Genomic DNA, 19,793 nt, shown 5'->3' with positions numbered 1-19,793 from the left:
GGCATTGGAGTTTGCAACCTTTTTAAAGTTGAAAAGAGAAACAAAACAAAATTGGTATTCAGGATTAAACAATATGTTGAGTGTGTCTTTTTGATGGCTAACTTTAAGATGAAAGGGAAATATATATAAATATATATATATATATATAACTTTTTTGAAATTGTAACTTATGTATGTATATAATCTCAGGAGTATATAATATTACTGGAATATACGTAAATGTAATTTAATGTAAATGAGTACATAAATAAATGATAGAAATTAGTACAAATTAGATGTATAATTTCTGCTCTTCGGAATGGATTATGTCATAGACTCTTCACACTGGAGGTACCTCTTGGTAGCATCTAGGTCTAGGTCAGCACACTCCTTTGATTCTTTAGAAATTAAAGGCCAGACCCAGACAGTCAAGATTTGTTCAAGGCCATACAGTTAATAAATGGTAATGCTGGGACAGGTACCCGTGGCCTGTTGGTGATGCCAGGCAGACGTGAGCATTGGTGTGTGCTGGGGAGTGGATGGGGCTAGAGAACTTTGAAAGTGCGTGTGTATCTTTTCTATTGTTTTGACAGGTTGAAGTTTAAAGGAAAGTATTTTACTCTGTACAGATTTTGCAGGCACTCTTCACAAATCCTCTGTACCCCAGTCTCTGGCCTACTTCTCTAGCACAATCCAGGCAAATATTTCCTCTGGCCCCCTGGACCTTTCTACCAGATGCTCTGAGGAATGTGGCAAGCAGTGCCTATAAAATTGAGCTAATTGTCATTCCTGCCTTCCCTAACCTGCTCAGTTTTCTCTATGCTTGATCTTGGTCATTATTGCCATGTGATGGAAGTTGTCATGTTGTATTCTGTGTTTTCTTCTCTGATTGCTCATATTCTTCGTTTCCAGGCCCTATTCTATCTTAGAAATGTCTACCCAAATCAGCATTTTCTTCTCATCCTCCCTGTTCCTGTATTAGGTAAACCATAACCTTTTGTTAGGACTATTGCAGTAGACTCTATACTTCTTCATTCTAGCTTAATCACACTCCCAGTCCTTTGTCATCTCCACTGGTTTTCAACCCTGGCTGCACTCTAGTCACTTTGGGATTTTAAGACTTAGGTCTGGGCCTGATGCCCAGAAATGGATTTAATTTAGTTAGGGTAAAGGCTCTGGCATCAGCATTTTCAAAAGCTTTCCAGAGGAGTTCTCATGTGCCTCTCCAGAGCTGACAACCACTGCACGGTTGCTTTTCTATGAAACACATCCCGTGGGTCACTCTACTGCTTCAGTATCTCTGTTTTGTGGATTAAGTCCTGACTCCTACTTTGGCTTGTGAGGCCTTCATAGCTGGATCCTAACTATTACTCCAGCCTCATCTCTGGCCATGGCTTCCCTATGCATTCTATGCCAGTCACCAAGAATAGCTTACACTCACTCCTGGAACTCAGGATATTTCTTAATGATTCTATGCCTTTGCACATGTGGTTTGCTCCACCTAGCTCTCCCTCTTTGCTCTAGAAAAACAAAACTCCCTATCCTTCAAGATCAGTTCCATTATAAAATCTTTTCTGCTACCAAATTATCATTTATCACAGTATGTTAAAATTTACCATGTACTCCACTCTCTTGCCCCTCTAGACCAGAGCTGTTCAGTAAGACTTTGTGCAATGATGAAGACATTCTACACTTTCGAATATGGTAGCCTGTATGGAACAAGTTAGCACATGTGGCTCTTGAGCAGTGGAAATGTGACTAGTGCAGCTGAGGAAGTGTGTTTTTAGTTTTCACTAAATTGTGATTAGAATATCCACCTGTGACTAATGACTGCTGTTTGGGACAGCACAGATCTTGACTGTGAGCTCCTTGAGGGCAGGGGCTAAGTCTTATTCTTTGTTTCATTCCATGTGACCCACAGTAGTATTCACTCATGTTTGCTCCATGACCAAATGCATGATGGTAGGAGTTGTAGCAAAACTCATGATCTTCTCTGACTCACATACTGTTATCCACCTAATAGACAGCTGAAGGTTCTCCAATGAGTGTAACACATAAAATCACGTTTGACTGTCATGCAAGTCTCATTACCCAGTTTCACAGATGAAGAAATGGAGGATCAGAGTAGTTAAATGACTCTGCCTAGTCATAATTATGAAAAATAAATCCGAATATGTCTTTTAGTTATTTTTAATTGCATTATAAACAGCACGTTTCTTCTGATATTTTTAGTTCTGGGTCTCTGAAAATATGAACCCCAGAGGGAATGTTCTGTGGCCTTATTTGTTGTTTAGAGCCCATCTGGTCTTTTCACATTTCACAGGATGGCTTTTATCCTTTGGTCACTTATGTGTTGCCATTTCTTGAGTCTGGGGCTGTTGTTGGCTGCTACCATGTTTCTTGTTTTTATGCCATTACCAAATCTGCCAAAGATTGGACGTCATGAGTTTGACCAATGGCAGTTCTTTCTTGTATGTGGTTTTGAAGACTGCAAAGTTAGAGTTTCTGGAGATGGGATGCATGATCATATTATTAAAGCTGAAGTTTAGCAGACCACAGGTCCAGGAGAGGGAATGGCATTAAGGTTCATCTAAGACCTTAATGTAAAATTGTCTTATAACCTGAAAGCTTTTTTTGTGCAGAGTCTAAATTAAAGCGCTGTTAGTGGGGGGAGGGTAATTGCATTTTTGGTGGGTAGTGAATCTCAATTCTTACTTCTAAGAAGTCTATTTGATTAAATCCTTATAGCTTCCTTGCTCATTCTATTTCCTTTTCACTGTATTATCAACAATAAGGTGATTTTACTTTGAGGGAACGTAAGATTTTTTTGTTGTTGTTCAAATTATATCCCACTCATTCCCATAAATAGCAGCCATGATAACCTTTCTTATATCTTTACAGTTGTGAACAAATACTGTACAAATACAATGTGCCTGACCTAACCTTGCTGAATGGTTTTACTGGGGGCAGGAACAAAGACTGAAGAGAGTTGGTTTCATGAAGGAACCAAAGAGCTGTTGTCATTAATTTTATTTACTAGAATTCGACAACTTTATCCATTCAGGAAGATATATTAGTTGTACATCTGAATCTAATATAACATGGTATATCATTTACATCTCATCCAAAAATAAATAAATAAATGAGGAAAGGAGGAGGAAGAAAAGAGATCTATTAAGTAGCTTTAATAGAATGGGCGTACAGGTCACCAGGAGAAACCAGTGGTTAGACAGAGCCATGTAATAAAATGGAATCATTGCTGTATTAGGGCAAGCATTGTATGCAAATTACAAGGGCATACATCTCAAGAGAGATTCGTTTCTTCTTAGAGGAAGTGGCATTTATGCCTGAGTTATGTGGGACAGGTGAGAATTGCCTAGGACAGAAGGGGCAGAGGGAGGTGGTAGGCTTGGAGATGAGAGAGTACAGGACGTGCACTAGTGTCTGTTGGTGGTTGAACGGAAGCCGGGACGCAGCAGGAGGTGTGGCCGGAAGGGCAGACAGCAGCCCACATGAAGAAGGACCCTCGGAGTATCTTCGGACATTTCAGCTTGGCTTTCTGGGGCTTAGGAAGCTAAGGACTTTGTGAGTGGGGGTGGGATATGCACCTGGGGAGTAGGCGACATGAAGCATCCATGTCAACTTGGGGATGCCTCCCAGTAGCAAAAATACGAAGAGGTGTTGAGAAAAGCTGTCCAGGAATTGAAAAAACTTTGCCACTTGCATTTTTCAAGATGACTTAGTCTTCCCTATGGGTGGGTTTGAGGAGAGCAAGTGCAAAGGCGGGAAGGAGCTTTGAGATGGCAATTAGCAGCGGTCCATGGGAGGCTCTCTTGTGCAGGCTCGTGGGTCTCTGTTGGGATGAAGAAAAGAGAATGGGAAGGATGTGGCTGTTAGACGTGGTGATGGAGGCCTCAGAGCTGCCTCCAGAGTCTTTGGCCTCATTGACTGGGTGGAGGGTGGCGATGTTTCCTGAGGGAAGGACCATGGCAGAAGTAGACGGTGGAAAGGAGGATGCTGCAGAAGTTGGTGGATAATGGAGAGCCAGAGTCACATGGGAGACTCTTCATGTGGGAAGTATTGGAGAAGAGGATACGGTCAGCCCTCCCAAATGGAGCCAACAGACTAAATCAGAAGAGACTCAACACTGAATGACCTTAGTGACAGGTTTCCGTGACTCAGTGAGGATGGAAAGAGATGTGGGAGGCGAATAAATGGAGACCAAGAGGGTAGACGGCTCTTTCCAGAAGTTTGTGGAAAGGAAGAGAGAGAAGGAGACCTGGGGCTAAGAGAAGTTGCTTATTGTGTTTCATAACAGAGATTTCAAGGCCTCACTAGAACCTTACTCAGAAATTTTAAATTGCACAACTTAAGATAACTCTCTCACTAGTGGTTAGTTAGCAGTGAGTTAGCTTTTTGGAGGTAAGCCGAGCGGGCCCGTGGAAACACAGCAGGCTGGATAGTATGTGACATAAATTAAGGAGAAGACCCCCATGCCCAAATTACAAGTTTGTCATGGTGGTCGGGAGACTTTGGGTGTCAGGAGTTAGCCCCACGCAGCTGGAAAAGCTCTGGGGCCATTGTGGGTACAAAGCATGCGATGATTATTGGAAGTGTATGTGTTTGACAAAGGTTTCCATCAAAATGTGAGGGCAGAACAAGTTGTGCCAAAGCGGTCAAATGGTTTTCTAGAAAATTCACTTACTGGCAGTGTCACGGCCCCCGATCCAACCATAAGAAATACAGTCGCTTTGAAAGGTTCCTGCCGCCTTTGTGGATACCATGTAATTCTATCCTATTTATGAATGTCCTCCTCACCCCTAAATTTGTGTGTGCTTTCCTAATGGAACACATCTCTACCGTCAGTAACCATGTTAATTTATGGTGGATTTTGGAATTGTAAGAAGTGAAAAATGGGGAGGTAATACGACTTGTCTTTGTTTTCCTCTAAAGAGGTTTTTACTACTGGGTTCCTGACATCTTCCACCTTAGTTTATCTTTAATTTATCTTTAACTGGAACCATTTTGCCCATTAGCTCTATTCTAATGACCTCTCGAAATGGTCAGATTTACAGGCAACACATGACAGAGAAAATGCAGAAAATCAGCCAGCCTCTCCTGACATTCAACAGCAGCCTATGTCTAAATAGTGGAAAAGTTTATTTGCTTTTTCTGAGGATGTGCTAAGTGATTTTGCAGTTAGAGTGGTATGGCCTTCTAGCACTTAGGCCTGCATTTATTAAATAAATTTGTTCTCTAACTCATGTGTTAAGTGTGTATTATGAAACCTCAAAGCCAATTTCGGTGATTGCAATGTGCAAATATTTTTTAAATTATGTAATTAAATAGGACTTGGCCTGCAAGGTCCACTGAAGTAATTTATTAATTGAAGAGTCTGATTTAATTGTATGTTATTTTCGTTTATTCAGGGAAGTGTCTGCATCTGTTGCCGAGATAGGAGGAGCCTCTTCTGCTCCTGTCACTGGGGGTGCAGAGGTCTCTCCAAGAAATCTTTAGCACCCAATTAAATATTAACCAAGAGGAGGGGATTTGTTCTTTCTCTCCTCAAATCTCTGTTCTGATCATCTGAGTCTGGTGATTTTAAAGGGAAAAGGAAAAAAAAAATCTTGCTGGGGAGAACTATTTGTAACTCACTGTGTTTATCACTATATTATTTAAGAACAAGTCACTCTTCTCTCCTTAAGTGTGGCCATGTGTAGGTTATATAAGGTATGTGCATACAAAGAGAAGCCCCTTTAATTCGGTGTTAGCTGCATCTAGCTATGGCTAAAGCCATGCCATATCTGTTTCCTTAAAATGTCATTTTAAAGGTATTGTGGTTTCAGAGCAGCAGCTGTGACTGAAAAGTATGTAAACTAAGCTGTTCTTGCTCATATCATTTTTATATTCTTATGTCAGACCAGAAGGCTGCTTTAAATTTATTTTTCATTGTGTATTAGTTCTAGAGCCTGTTTTTTTTTTTCTTTCCTTGGGAACATATGTTCTTTGGGACGTGTGATACTCATGCGCTTAAGAAAATAACAATGGGGCGGGGAGGAAGGTACCAAAACGGTTTCTTATTTGGGTATTGTATTTGGGAGAAGATGAATTAAAAAAATTAACTCTCGCGAAGTAGAATTTTCGGGCCTAGCATCTGTGTTTTAGGAAATGAAAGAATTCAGCCATACTGTACCAAAGTCACGTGAAAGGCAGTAACTTTTAGAAGTCCAAATTGCTTTCCCAAAAGGAAAATATTTTTTGTTGCTATTAAATATAGTTTATATTGCTACTTCAGAACTTTTTTTTTTTTTCCAGTGGGGCCATTTACTTAAATTCTTAGTTAATATTTCTATATAGAAACGTCTTTGTCTCCAGAGCTCGCCTTTGCGAATTCCCATTTAATATGCGGTTGTGGATAAGTATTTATTCATACCATGTGGTACCCCACACCTGATCAAGTGACTGCATGGCGTCATGTCAGCCAGCAAAATGTTTGAGTGACTTTTGAGTAGTGGTGGCATGGAAGGTACAGAAGGTTGAAGGAAACAATAATGGGAAATTTTTTTCCTTTCCTATATATTTCAGCCTGCGTACTGCCTCAACTCTGCTGTGGAAATTTGGAATGTTGGATAGAGAAATATTCCTTTTCCTAAAGAGTTGTAAAAGCAGAGTAGAAAGTATGAGCTATTAGAAATTTCCATGGTAAATATAATTTGATTACATGTGTTGGTAATTTCCCTCAAGCTCAGGATTTCACTCGGAGTGTTGTTTCACAGTGATATATTTCTTTCCAGCTTTTGAAAACCAATTTAGCCCAAGAATTTGCCTAAGATCCCACTGATTTGCCTCATGACTCCAGGCCCACATCCAGGTGCCCCAAGTGAGGGAAGTCACGTGGTAGAAAAGGTGCATCTCTCCTGGGTCCGCTGTTCAGCTTGTCCCAGCCCTAACATCTGATGTTGGACCCCAGGTTTGGCTTCCTCCAGGCATAGGCTGGCCCTGGTAGTCCTTGCATCATAGCCTTGGAAAAGGTCTCAGAACATCTGGCGTAATGGTCCAAGTAGTCATCAGAGCAGGGGTGCTGGCCTTTTGGGACGGACAGTAGGCGTAGCATTGGAGCAGGGCACTATGGAATCTCTTCTGTCCCTGGAAGAGCCTGGGAAGCATGGTCATGGCCAAGGGCTTGGGGGTAAAGGCTCTTTTCCAGCCCATACACCAGTATTTCGGTATTTTAACAGCACGTGGAGGCGACGACGGTGTTGCGGGTGAGCACCATCCCTGAGTACCGCTCCTTTCCCAGCAGGGAGACTGAGGTCTGGAGAAGCCGAGGGGCTTTCCAAATTCCTGGTGTGCTGCTGGTGGATCCAGGGGTAGAAGCACACTCTCTTGCCTTCTAGTGACCTGTCCTTTCCACTTCACTTCGCTCCCTTTTAACTGGGGTGTAGAAATAGTCTTCTTTTTCACTTATTTCAAACTGGAGTTGATGAGAAGAAATTTTCTTAGGGATAAAAGCAAGGAAAAAGCAAGATGCCGGAGGCCTGAAGTGGATGACTTCATAGAAGAAAGCTAGCTTGTTTGGATACGGGCTTCAGATACAACACGCTGGCACAATTTATGGGACATTTGTGACTCCTTCCACTCTCTTCTGTGTCTCTTTGCTGGTCCCAGGACCCTGCTCCAAAGTGTCCTTTTGACATACATGATGGATGTTTCCAGAGGCCACATTCTCTCGCCGCTGCTTTTCCATGTTTGTGGGGAGTCGGAGGCTCCTGTTCTTGCTCCGTCTATACCACCTGTGTGGCCTCAGTCACACATTGAGTCTGCTCCCCAGGAGGATGGTGCTTGACCAGACCCCCTCATAGGTGCCTTTCAGCTCTGAAATGTGTTCATTCTTCTCTCTCACCCGAGATTTTTCCTCATTGAAGCCTCCATCTTTCCACTTCGAAGTCTGGGTCACACAGTGCAAGAGAAAACTGATTTTTGGTCACAAAGACATACAGATGTCTCACTGAATGTCCATTTCGGGGTGACCCTCTTGTCTTTTGTCATTGGTAAAACTTGGTTAAGGCATTTCTGATAAAATAAATCTGCTTCCTGTTCTGCTTGGAGTGGTGAGGTTCTCTCCTCTGCCCCCTCATTGTCACTGATAAATCTGTGTAGTATGACTGGTTGGTGTTTCTGTAGCCTTTCCCCCACCCCACTGAAGAAGCTCATGAAAGATTGTATGGTGTGGAAAGTGCCTTACCAATTAAATAAAAGCCTGGTTCATATAAAGAGACTTGTTTCTATATGGAAAATGTGAGCTCTTTTTTTTTTTTTTTTTACATGGACCAGGTGTGGATTAGTTCACTGAACCTTTCACCCAGCCATATTCCCGCTTGTAATTCTTCTGAGGCATAGTTCAGCCAAGTCAAAGAAACATGTTATTAAAGGTGAGCTGAAAGGCATTTAAAAAATAAACAAACTGTTTAAGATCCTAAATCAGTAACAGAATCTATAGGCACAGGCTTGAAAAGTACAAGAAGATGTGTTTCAATACCTTTCGCTTCCAGGCCGGATTCTCCTCCTGCCTTCTTTGAACGTGCCCCGCCCCCCCCAATTCTTTTTGGTCATTGGTGGGACAAGCAGGTGACTCTGAGCTTGGATTGTTGCTCTTTAATGACTTACCCTCTGTTGAGGTAGGTGACACTCCACTCTTACCTCTCTAATTCTCCACCCAGAATGGAGGGGCAAAATCAGTACTTCGGTTTTATTTTAGCACTGTGTTTTTAAGAAGTTTAAAATCTGATACACATTCTCTCCTTTTTTTCTACCTTTGAGTGTGGCAGATCACCAGATCCTATTAACAGCTTGTAGAGATGGCAGAAATGAGGCGTAGGAAGTTTGAGATTTACGTGCGTTGTCTTATCCCCGCTTGTGATAATAGTGGCTATCATTTCTATGGCACTCGCTGTGTGCCAGTCACTTGTGTAAGCACTTTTCCCATTAATGCATTTCTTCCTCAAAAGCACATTATGTGCTATAATTAAGCCCGTTTTATGGATGAGGACACTGAGGGACAGAGAACTTCAGTAACTTGCCTGAAATCACAAGGCCACTAAACAGCAGAGCTGAGTTTTGAACTCAGGTGCTTGCGTCTGTGCTCGTAAGGACTGAACTATCCCAGATTGAACTAGACTGTGCAGTACGATTTCATATAGTACTTAGTATTAATTGAGGCAGCTCAAGGAAACATTAAGAAATAAAGATATTCATGGTCAGCCCTGGTGCCCTCCCCCCAACCCCTGACGTTTTTCCCTCATTCAAAAAAAAAAATTTTTTTTTTTTCTGTTTTCTTTTGGTGGTTTTTACATTCTGGCCTGTTCCCAGGGAAGGACTAGGCATCAAGTGTTTGCATCCTGTTGTCCCGCTTCTCCCTTGATTATCTTAAACTTTCATTGTGATTGTGGAGTTCTGGAAAGCCCTTCTCCCATTTTTAAAGTAATTCGAGAAAATAGGAACAAAGGAGGAGAGGAATTTTCAGGGGTGGCTCTTCCTGGCCCACCCTTTATGAGGCACTCAGCTCCTTCCGAGGGGAGCTGGAAACCCCAGTTCTCCGTAGCGGACACAATGCGCCTCTCAGAACCTTAAACACTTAGCTGATCGGAATTACCCCCACCCCCACCCCTGCTGCTTTACACGACAGAAAAGGCAGCAGTTCAGGCAACAGCTTCATCTAGTGCACTTTGAGTAGCTTTGCTTCGTGAAGACCATATGCTGAGCTTGTCAAAGTCATCTGCCCGTTTCAGCCATTCTTGTTTTAGGAACGTTAACTTGCTGTATTGGGGAAGCACCATCATGTGTGAACAGCCATGCCAGGCTTCTGCCAAATGTCCCTGGTCCTCTATCAAATTCTGGGGGCATTCAGTGGAGCTTTATTGTCCTCAGGATCAAAGACCCCCTAGCATCAGGATTATTCACATAGCATCCTAAAGGTACGATGCTAAAGGTACGATGCTATGTACCAGGAGGGCGGGTCCCACCTGGTTCGAAATTACACTGGCGCTGGCGAGTGTGTTTCTAGTGGGACCTGGAGAGGCGGTGAGGTGTGGAAAAGCCCAGAGATGGGTCAGAGTTGAGTGGAAAAGGGAACTGGGATCTGCCAATGTCAGAGAATTCAGGAAGAGAGGCATGGGAAAGGAAATGGGATGAAAAGGTGCCAGGAAAAGTTGCCTCATTATCTGGCATTTTTCTGGTGGCCAAAAGTGAAGTTTCTACTTTCGAGTCACTTGCAAGCACTGTGGGCACAGAGCTGCCAAGTTTTGCAGTTTAAGGCCCAATAAAACGGGGATATGGGCATTACTGGGAGACTGTTATTTTCAGGGAAGGATTTTTGGGAGGTTTTCCCACCTGACTGTGTGAGTGGGTTCGTTCTTTTGTGTCTTTCTCCATGGGTCAGCACGCCCACAGTGGAGCCCATGACTACGGAGCCACTGGGGGGCGGGGTCTTTTCTGTATAAACCCAGGTGTAAGCGGTGGTGCCTATAACTACAGGAATAGAGGAGCTAGAATGAGATACAGGGATGTTTTTATTCGACTTCTATGCTGATTAGTGTGATTCATTCCATATGCATTTATTGAACCACGATAGGCAGCTACTGTTCGGTGCTGGCATACAGCGTGCAAGACAGGTGAAGTGCTTGCCTTCATGGAGTTTATATTCTGATCATTTACCCCACACCGAAGTGCACACAGTCCGGATTAACATGACTGGTTTTATCTGTTGCCTAAACGTTCCTAGAAAAACCAAATGAAATCTGTTTAGCTGCAGATTGGAGCCGCCAAAAGCCAGATGTGGCCATGGGAAGACTCTCTGAGAGCTTGTCATCTGGCTCCAGCTGCGCTAACCTAGGTCTGGTAGGCAGCCACGAGTTGTGTCTGCCGACTGGTGGCCACACACTAGCGCAGGCTTAAACAATTAGCGGAATCCCTTGCCCGGTGGCAAGATCCGCTGTGTGTGTCCTGAGATTGCTACTGCTGTCCAGACCAGGAGCCTCTGTGGTCTGGGGCAGAAACACCCAGAAGGGAATCGAAAATCAGCTCCTTGAGAAACTAGGCACGGCTTTCTTATCCTGGAGCATAGAGAGGGATGCAGGGGAGGTACAAAACCCATGTCAGCAAGAAAACAGAAGCATATCAGACGTGGCCCCCCACCAAGAGGGCTTGCCTGATACGGACCTCCTGCCCCTAACATGCCCATGCAGAAAAGCCAAGAGTTGGCCTACAAGAACCTCTCACTCCCACTTATTATTTTTTGATTGTTGCCCTTTGTGAGACCGATTTATGATGACCTGTGTTGATTTTACCCAGAGATTTCCATTAAAAGTCTTAATTCCCACCTTTGAAAGCAGCAGGATACCTACAGATGTGCCATAACTTTTCAAATATCTGCCTTCCCAATAAGTACATAAATAAATAAAATGCTTCAGGCTACCTACATGTGGAAGATTTATATCTGTCTGTCTGTCTATCTATATCTATCTACCTACCTACCTACCTACCTACCTACCAACATTTCTGGTTTAATGTACTAGGCCAGTTCTGCCCTTCGCTGGGAAAATAATGATTTCGGTCATCCATTGTCCAGCAAGCTCCTGACAACACAGTAGTTGCTCAGTTAATGTTTGTAGAATGAGCCAAATGAGGAAGATCTCTAGTCAGCATGCTGACTTTCAAGGCTGGTGCTAAAAAAAAATGAGTGAAGTTCTTTCAAATAATAAGGAGGGGAAACAACCCACAATTTAGAGCAAAAAGAACCAAAAAAGTAAACATTTAATTGGAATAATTGCGGAATTCATCGTGCAGATGTCCACATGTAGTATCTGATTAGAACAGAAAACACAAGAGGGTAGAGATTGACGTTTTCAAGGGGGTTCTCTTGAGGCTAAGCGTATCTGTACCTGTGGGGACATGTTTATCGCAGTGAGTTTCAACAACCCAGTTGAAGTGGGGGAGAATTTTAAGATACTAGTTTTTGTGTAAAAATCAACTTTTGCCTCCCAGTGCATTGTGTAAATTTGCCATGCAGGAAGCATAAGTGAAGCCATTTGGTTTTGTGGCATTGGTGTGGGCTGGCTCAGGGGGTGGGGGATAAAGTTGAGGCATTGATACAGTATGAGGAGAGCCAGATGGTTGTATTACACATCTTTTGTGTTCTTGTTTGCTTCTTAAAGCAGTTGCAGAATTTTGCCCTTGGCGATATTTTCTTCGTGCTTGTATGTTCTGCTGTGAATTTACTTTTTTGTCAGAGCACTTTGAAAGAAAAGCTTGCTCTTAAAAAAAATTTTTTTTAACTTACGTTATAAACTTGTGAAGTCAACAGTGTGTTCATAAAAATATTTTTTAAATGGTAAGTATGTTAGTAAACAGTGGGAGGAGCAGCTTTTCTTTTTTCTTTAGCTGATTTCAATGACATGTCAATTCAGAGAACGATTTTTGCAGAATTATAAATGTGGAATAACAATGAATGGATGGTTGGAGGCAGAATAGATACGTTGTTTTTCCAATAGTAATGAGTCTTATCTGCTTAGAAATTTTAACTTTTTCTATTACTTACGGCAGCTTCTCAGGCTGCGGTTTACCTATTGTGTTTTCTAGCAAGTCTGACTTTAAGTGAAGTGAAAATGCTTTGGGATAGGTCTGTGGCTTTAGCCTGGGTGTTGGGTTGGCATTCAGTACAACTGTTTATCATACCACCATTGAAATTTATATTTATTTCCTACTAAAAGCAAATTATATTTTGCGATCACCAGTGGCAAGGGATAGTTAAGATGTTCTAACTGCATGTAAGAGATGATATTTTTTCACTGAATGCTTTTAATAAGGAATTGCTTCTGAGCTTTTTTTTCCCCCCGTTGTGATAGAATGGTTCAGAATAATTTAATGCCCTTTTCGCAGTCCCAGTTTATCTCTTTTTTTCTTCGCTCAAACGAGAGAAGAGCACAAGCGTAAGCTCTTTGGACTCCGGTTTATTCTCTGCTGTGCACAGATTTCCAGACCTGAAGTCCCTGATGAGAAAACAGGAAACTTACAGTCCTAACCTTATTGAAATCTCTGCCCGCTTTAGTCACAAGTCTGAAGCAACTCCTTCCAATAATGAAGCCATTGTATGCATCATATCTGATCAGTTCTCGAAATGTTTTAGTAAGTCTATCTTACAACATTATAAGAAGATAATCAGCAGCCTTAGAAGGTCCCCATCTGGACTGTAGAGTTCTTTTACTGAAAGATGTTTTGCCTTTTTGAGATAGCTCTCGCGTTTCATCATCTGTTCCGCTGAGATGAAGTGCATATGAAAAGTCAGTGACTCTGAATCCATCTGTTGTTATTATTTTCCACTGATAATTGGCTTGAACAATGAAATGTCTGTGTCTGCAGCCTTTGAAACCGTACACCCTGTTTATTTTCTGGAGGTCTCGCTGCAACTCCCCCCGCCCCCACTTTTTCCTCCTTCGTTCTCTCTCAAGCTTCCAGCCAGTGGCGCTGGCGTGAGGATGACATCTTTGACTCTGTGTATCAGTATGTGTCACTCAGCATCTAAAGCTTGCATACGGATTTTTGTCACAATCCCTGTGTCTGTGCCGTTCGCGGTAGGATCCAGCCCTCTTGCCACCAGAAGCTTAGCTGGGCCACAATGCATGGATCCCTTACCTGGCTTCATCGTCTTTATTTCACTTTCCTCATTAAAATATTAATTTCTTGTACAGTATCTAATACCTATGGAATTAGATACCACCTCTAATTGTATAATATATTCGGTTGCAGCCAGGTTTGCACGATACAGAGCATTAATATTGGATTCCACTAACAGCACTTCCATTAGCTTGCTCAACCAGTATGAGATATAGATGAGCTAGGAAGCATAACTACCCGCCCGAACTGCCAAAACAGTCATTAGAAGCTCCATTGGGATGGACAGAGGCTTTTTCACAGTGATATACTGATTAAATTTTGTTCTATGGTTTATTTGCATCAAGGTTAGATCACTATCGCTTGTGGCTTGTGGAAGGAGGTTATCTAACACCTTATTTGGAAGGTCATTTCAAGACAAAATAGTGAATAGAATAGGCATCTTTAGTGTCTTTGGGAACCCCTCTTAGGGAAAACCTGTATTTTATTCTTTGGGAGGGGGGTTTGGGAATCTTCAATTTTTTTTTTCTCTTTTCTCCAAGTTATGCTGTAATATATGTTTGAGATGGGTTTTTTCTGCTTGTTAGTAATTTTTTTTAAACTTTTCAGTTATATTCATTTGCTTTTGCAGTAGAATGATCTAGCCAGAGAGCAGTGTTGTGTTAATAAAACAGAACTTGCTTTTGAAATAGAAAGCTGCCTTATTTCCCTTGGCCAGCATAATTGCACTACATTCTCTGAGGCTGTGAAGGATCTGTGACCTCCCCTTTTTGGTCCAAGTAATAATGTAGACACATCCTATAGAACAGCAGTGCTGGACTTGCCCCCATTGTACTATGTGGCATTAGAAGGAAGTAGATGAACATAATCATATTTATGTTTCAATCGAAATCATTTAATACTGCAAAAGTTATTAAAAAATAATTAAGTTACTAAGACCAACATGTAGCTGGAGCATACAGTAAGAGGTTAGAAGAGAGTGCGTTGACCCCCTGGGCTGAAGAAAGGCGGTAGTAAATTCCTTGTGCCTGCGTGTTTTTCCTTTTGCTTAAATTCCTCGGTTCTAAGGACAAATTATGTTGAGGTATGGCATATTTTCTGCCGAAATGGAGAAAATTGTTGACTGTAATTATGTTATTTAATTGAAATTATAAGTGGTTGAGGCCACTCAGTTAAAAGCATCCTTTCTAATATATGGGTAATGTTTTTAAATGAGTGGTCATGGATTGATGACATTTGAAAGGCAGGCATTTGGGATGTATTTTTGGAAGACTCAAATTATATTCCTTAAATCATTAGTGAACTAAAGAGTGTAAAGTGGCATGGGTTTTTTTGTTTGTTTGTTTATCTTCCTAAATTAAGTATGTGTCAGTGTTACATGCGTGACTATATATACACATGTATATGCATGCACATGTATGTGTATGGATGCGTGTATATACTTTGTATGTGTAAATTTTTGTACGTATAGAAGATAGACCTTTCATAGGTGCAGGTCACAAGGACTGGTTTATAATGTGGCAAAGCACAAAAACAAAAGGTGTATTGTGGCTGAAAAATGTGATTGTTTATAACTCACATTGTATAACTGTTAGAGATTTGAAAGCAAGCTAAGGTAAAACTCCAGTGATGTGTCTTATGCCAACTTTTTTTTGGAGTAGCTGGAGATAAAACAATAGCACTATATTCTCTCCCCCATTACTCCCCCCCCCACTCCAGGAGTGAGTTCTTAATTACTAATGAATGCAATTCATTTTAATTGTTATTATAGCAACATAACATTTAACTGTCTCCTGTTTAGTCCTTGTGCCCTGAACAGGCGGTGTCTCCTGTCAGAGAGAGGACAGGTAGAAGGCACAGCAGGCGTCTGATTGAGCCAGTTATTCATTTGCTGAGTGTTTGTGTTTATGCAAAGGGGCCTCTTCCTGCATATTTAATCTAGAGTAAGGCAGTGGCTTTTGTTGTGTTTAGCCCACATACCTTCAGTCCTTCCTCACACTGCCGCCAGCTTGGGAGCCCTGAGAGCCCGCAGGCTTCCCAGCGCCTCTAGTTCTCCCTTGCAAACTCTCAACTTTCTTCCGTTGTGTGAAAATTGCCTCTCCAGCCCCAAAGCTTTCCTTCCTCACCATGAGCGGGTAAGTGTGTGCGAAGCCAAGGCTGATACTTTGTTTCATTTTACAAATGTTGAGAGGCTACTTTCCTGCTCTTCTGGGCGCCTTCTGCCAGCGTCCTGGGTCCTAGTTCCTGGGCCGTTGTCAGTTGCCGGCTGCCTTGAAATAGACGNCGGGTGTGTGTGGGGGGGTGGAGAGAAAGAGAGAGGAGTAACAGCTTTATTATTCTTTGTCCTAACAAATCCTGTTTTGTAACTATCCTGGAGATAATGCTGCCATTGTTTGCTAAAAGCCTTCAAACAGTGTTTAAGACCGAACTGTAAGAAAGCAGTGAAACTCTGCTGCTGTATTGTCTATACCCGGGCCAGGGTCCTCCCCGAAGGTCTGTGCCGGAATAGGAAGGGTTTTCTTTAGTGGAAATCGAATCGTCTCTTCATTGATATTAATAGCACACTAGAGAGGTTGGCCATGATGCTCAGAGAGGCGGTTGGGAGGGAAGGAAATCTGATCTTGCTGGGAGGGGGGGGATGACAGCCTCTTGGCCCCACGGTGGAGGAGACATCCATCCAGGCTCAGCCTGCATAATGGCATCCTGGCTTAACTGTTTGCTCTAGGAATTTTAATCTTGAGCTGTTTGTTTTACTATCTGGGGTCTTGCTATTTTTTGTTCCCGTACTGTCTTTAGAAAGCACCATATTCAGGGTCTAATCCAGTCTTTTTAAAAAGTGGATTAAAAAAAAAAAGACTCAGAAATTGATGTACTGTGACTTAGATCATTCTGGGCTATGATGGGAGAATTGGGCTTTCTTTTAGAGTGTTATAATTTCAAAAATGAATTGCCACAACGAAGAAGGACGAGCCACCCAAGGAAGATATGTCCTATGTAAAGATATTTCAGGGACTAGGAATTGTGTCCAGGGTCTAAAAGAAGGAGTTTGCATTACCAGTTAACTGTTGCCTCTGCTTGAGTAACTCTTTTCAACAGAAGAGTGTGCTGTTCCCCCGCAGGTTGGAAACTGTGAGAATTTAAATAAAATTTCATCAACCTTATTAAAATATGTAGGGAGTTGGGTCTTCTTGGGTACAAATCAGTCTAGAGACTTTGAAGCATTTATTAACAGTGAGGCTGCTGTAGGTTTTTAATAATAAAATTACAAATACCCTATCTGATTGCAAGTATATGACTTTTATACTCGGTTTTTAAGGGGAAAAATACTTTTTTTTATGAGGAAAAGTAACTCGGTCAGAGCACCTTCTGTGATTAGCGCTATTGTATTCTTAAATTTTGATTGATAGAGATAATAGTTTTCACTTAAAAATACAGACAGGTACTTTAACTTTCCATGACAATAGCTATTTGCATTTCTTTTATCTTTTTGTTTAACATTTGTGGGGGTTGGGATGGATTTGATTATTAACTCTTATTGCTCACTAAAGGTAAATCTAAAACAAAGGCTTTGTTAGAGCTTCAAAGAGAAAACAGCAAATATTGTTTTTAGGTTTCAACATTTAAAGGCTGTTAAAGGATACCTATAAAACATTTTCACATGACCATGACCAGGGTTTTACTTTTCTGTGAGGTAAGCGAGAGGAGTTTCTCCAAAAGAGATGGACTAGTGTGAAGCTGCTGGGGGGGCGGGGGGGCTGCCAGCCTGGCGCAGTTTCCCCGGGGCACACCTCGCCTGGGGTTGCCTGCACCATGTGGCTTACCTTCTAGTATTTTCGGTTTTTCTTAGGAGAATGGACCCCAAAGTTAGGTTCCACGATTTGGTAAGAGTCCCAGAGGGTGAGGAGAAAGGAAGTTAAAATGTTCCTCGCAGCCACAGGAGGGGACATTAGGGAATGATGGTGGATTTCTTTGGTAGACAGAAGTAACAGAAATGTAGTGATTGTAAAGCAGCAAGCCTGGCTGGTGTCCCAAAGGCCTGAACTGTACAGCTGTTCCTTTTCCTTTCCATTTCCCTTCGTTCTTTTCCTTTTCCCCCCTCTTTAGCGCTCCCAGTTTTTTTCCCTCTTATTTCTTTTCTCTTCCTTCCTGCCCTCTTTGCTTTTTCTTTCTGTAAGCCTGGCTCAATATTGAAGTTATTAGAGCAGAGAAAAAACTCTCTGCGGTTGATTTCTGAGTGGATTTTCTTGTCTCGAGTGCAGAAAATGAAGTGACCCTTGTACTATAATTTTTCAGCTAGGCAAATTTGTGTTGATATGCTCCTGTTTTCCTAAGAAATCTTTGAAAAACAAGACGTGAAAATCCACATGAGTTAGGAGTATCTAGTTAAAGAGACAGCCATCTCTTGGAAATTGGCCCATTTAGACCTTCTGTTTTCTTAGATGAAATACATGTCCTTTGATTGCAATATTTGGGGTATGAGAACCTTGAACTCTGTTCCTGGGCTTTCAGAGAAGGTATTCTCTAGCTAGAGACAAATGACTAAATCGCCACCTTCCTTGCAGGCCAGGAGCTGGCCGTGACATCCTTGCATTCCCAGTGACACTGGTGCATGGTAGCCTCCCGGCCTCATTTGATGTACCGAAGGTTAAGGTGAAGGACGTTGGTCTCTTTCCCAGTCCCTTTTGTACTATCCTATAACATGAAACATCATGCAGGAATCCTGATGCAAATCGTTTCCTTCAGCTGCCATGGAAGAAAGGGAGGACATACTCTTAGTGGGAAAAGTAGTGTGTATTGTTCATTTTCAGTCTTGTGAAATGAAGTCAAACCCCCATGTTTACCTGCAACTTGGTTCTTTTTTTTTTTTTTAAGATTTAATTTATTTATTTTACAGAGAGAGAGACAGCCAGTGAGAGAGGGAACACAAGCAGGGGGAGTGGGAGAGGAAGAAGTAGGCTCCCAGCAGAGCAGGGAGCCCAATACGGGGCTCGATCCCAGGACCCTGGGATCAGGCTCTGAGCCAAAGGCAGACGCTTAATGACTGAGCCACCCAGGCGCCCCTACCTGCAACTTGGTTCTGACTACACCATCCCCATTGGCATTATGGATTATTTATTGCATAGATGAAATTGGGGGCAAAATACATCCCTACGAAATGTGACATTGAAGCACTGTGGTGACCTAGAGGTCGACAGATAGTGGGAAATTCTTAAGGCTGGGGGTTGGGAAGGGGTAGAGGAAGAGGGGAGTACCTTAAGTTTTCTAATGAATGGGTTGCCTGCTGAAGATGGGTGTCTTACTCAAGGTCTTAAAGTCAATGCATAGATTCAGGTGGACAACACTCTCGCAAACAGTAGTGAGGGGCCGCACCAGGAACAATTCTGGTGTCCACGGGATCTGAACTGTATAGAGAATGACACGAATGAAAATAAGTCATTTCTCTTTACCGTATTCCTGGCTCACTTTTAAAACCTAAAACCAATAGGAAACTTCAGAAAGAGGAAAAAAAAGCGCAATTCAGATGGTAACAGCATTTTAAAAGAAGACGAGTGGGCTGGAGGGGAATATTTTTCTTTCTATATTAAAAAAAACTTAAAAGCTTTACATAACCATTTAATTTTAGTTTTGATGCTTGTGCGGTGAGTAAGCATTCAGGTAATTAGTTGATGTATTTGATAAGTAAAAGTGATTGTTTAAAAAAATAGCGAGCCGCTTTGGAAACGGAAGTTTTACATTTTGGAAAAAAAAAAAAATGAAATGCAGGTTGTTCTGCTAGTTGTTGATTTCTGATTCTTCCAGGCTCGTCATGATGCAGACTCAGGCCCCAAGTACTACTCCCTAATTTTCTTGTCTGTTATATTGACACATTTCATTTAATTTAGCATGATGGCAAACAGCTGTTGAACTATTAATCTTTTCTCTGCAAAGCTAGAAAAATATCTTTTAGATTACTTAGCTAATGTATACTAAAAACTAAAATCAACAGAAAGAAATTAATGAGTGGTCAAATGTGCATATGCATTAAAATTTATGGAACTTCACAATGGAGGAACATATGATTTGTATCCCACGGCCAGTTTGGGGTTTTTGTGGGGTTTTTTGTATTTTTGTATAAGTAAAAATTAAATGTAGCCAATTTTGTATTG

General features: G+C 41.8%; 1 protein-coding gene across 4 annotated transcripts in view; it reads left to right on the top strand.

Moving 5' to 3' along the window:
* Nucleotides 1-19,793, top strand: part of FOXP1 (forkhead box P1) — a 407,883-nt gene that overhangs the window by 58,507 nt on the left and 329,583 nt on the right. The window contains exon 1 of one of the 4 annotated variants that reach the window (XM_034657216.1): nt 15,616-15,782. The exons of the other annotated variants lie outside the window; for them this stretch is intronic. The gene's annotated coding sequence lies outside the window, so the exon portion shown is untranslated. Of the gene's footprint in view, nt 1-15,615; nt 15,783-19,793 lie in introns of those variants that run through there. 4 annotated transcript variants of the gene reach the window in all.

Source organism: Ailuropoda melanoleuca, chromosome 4, assembly GCF_002007445.2.
Source record: "Ailuropoda melanoleuca isolate Jingjing chromosome 4, ASM200744v2, whole genome shotgun sequence".
NCBI classification, from domain to species: Eukaryota; Metazoa; Chordata; class Mammalia; order Carnivora; family Ursidae; genus Ailuropoda; species Ailuropoda melanoleuca.
Note: the sequence above shows the minus strand (reverse complement) of the source record. Positions and strands in the feature narration are given on the sequence as shown.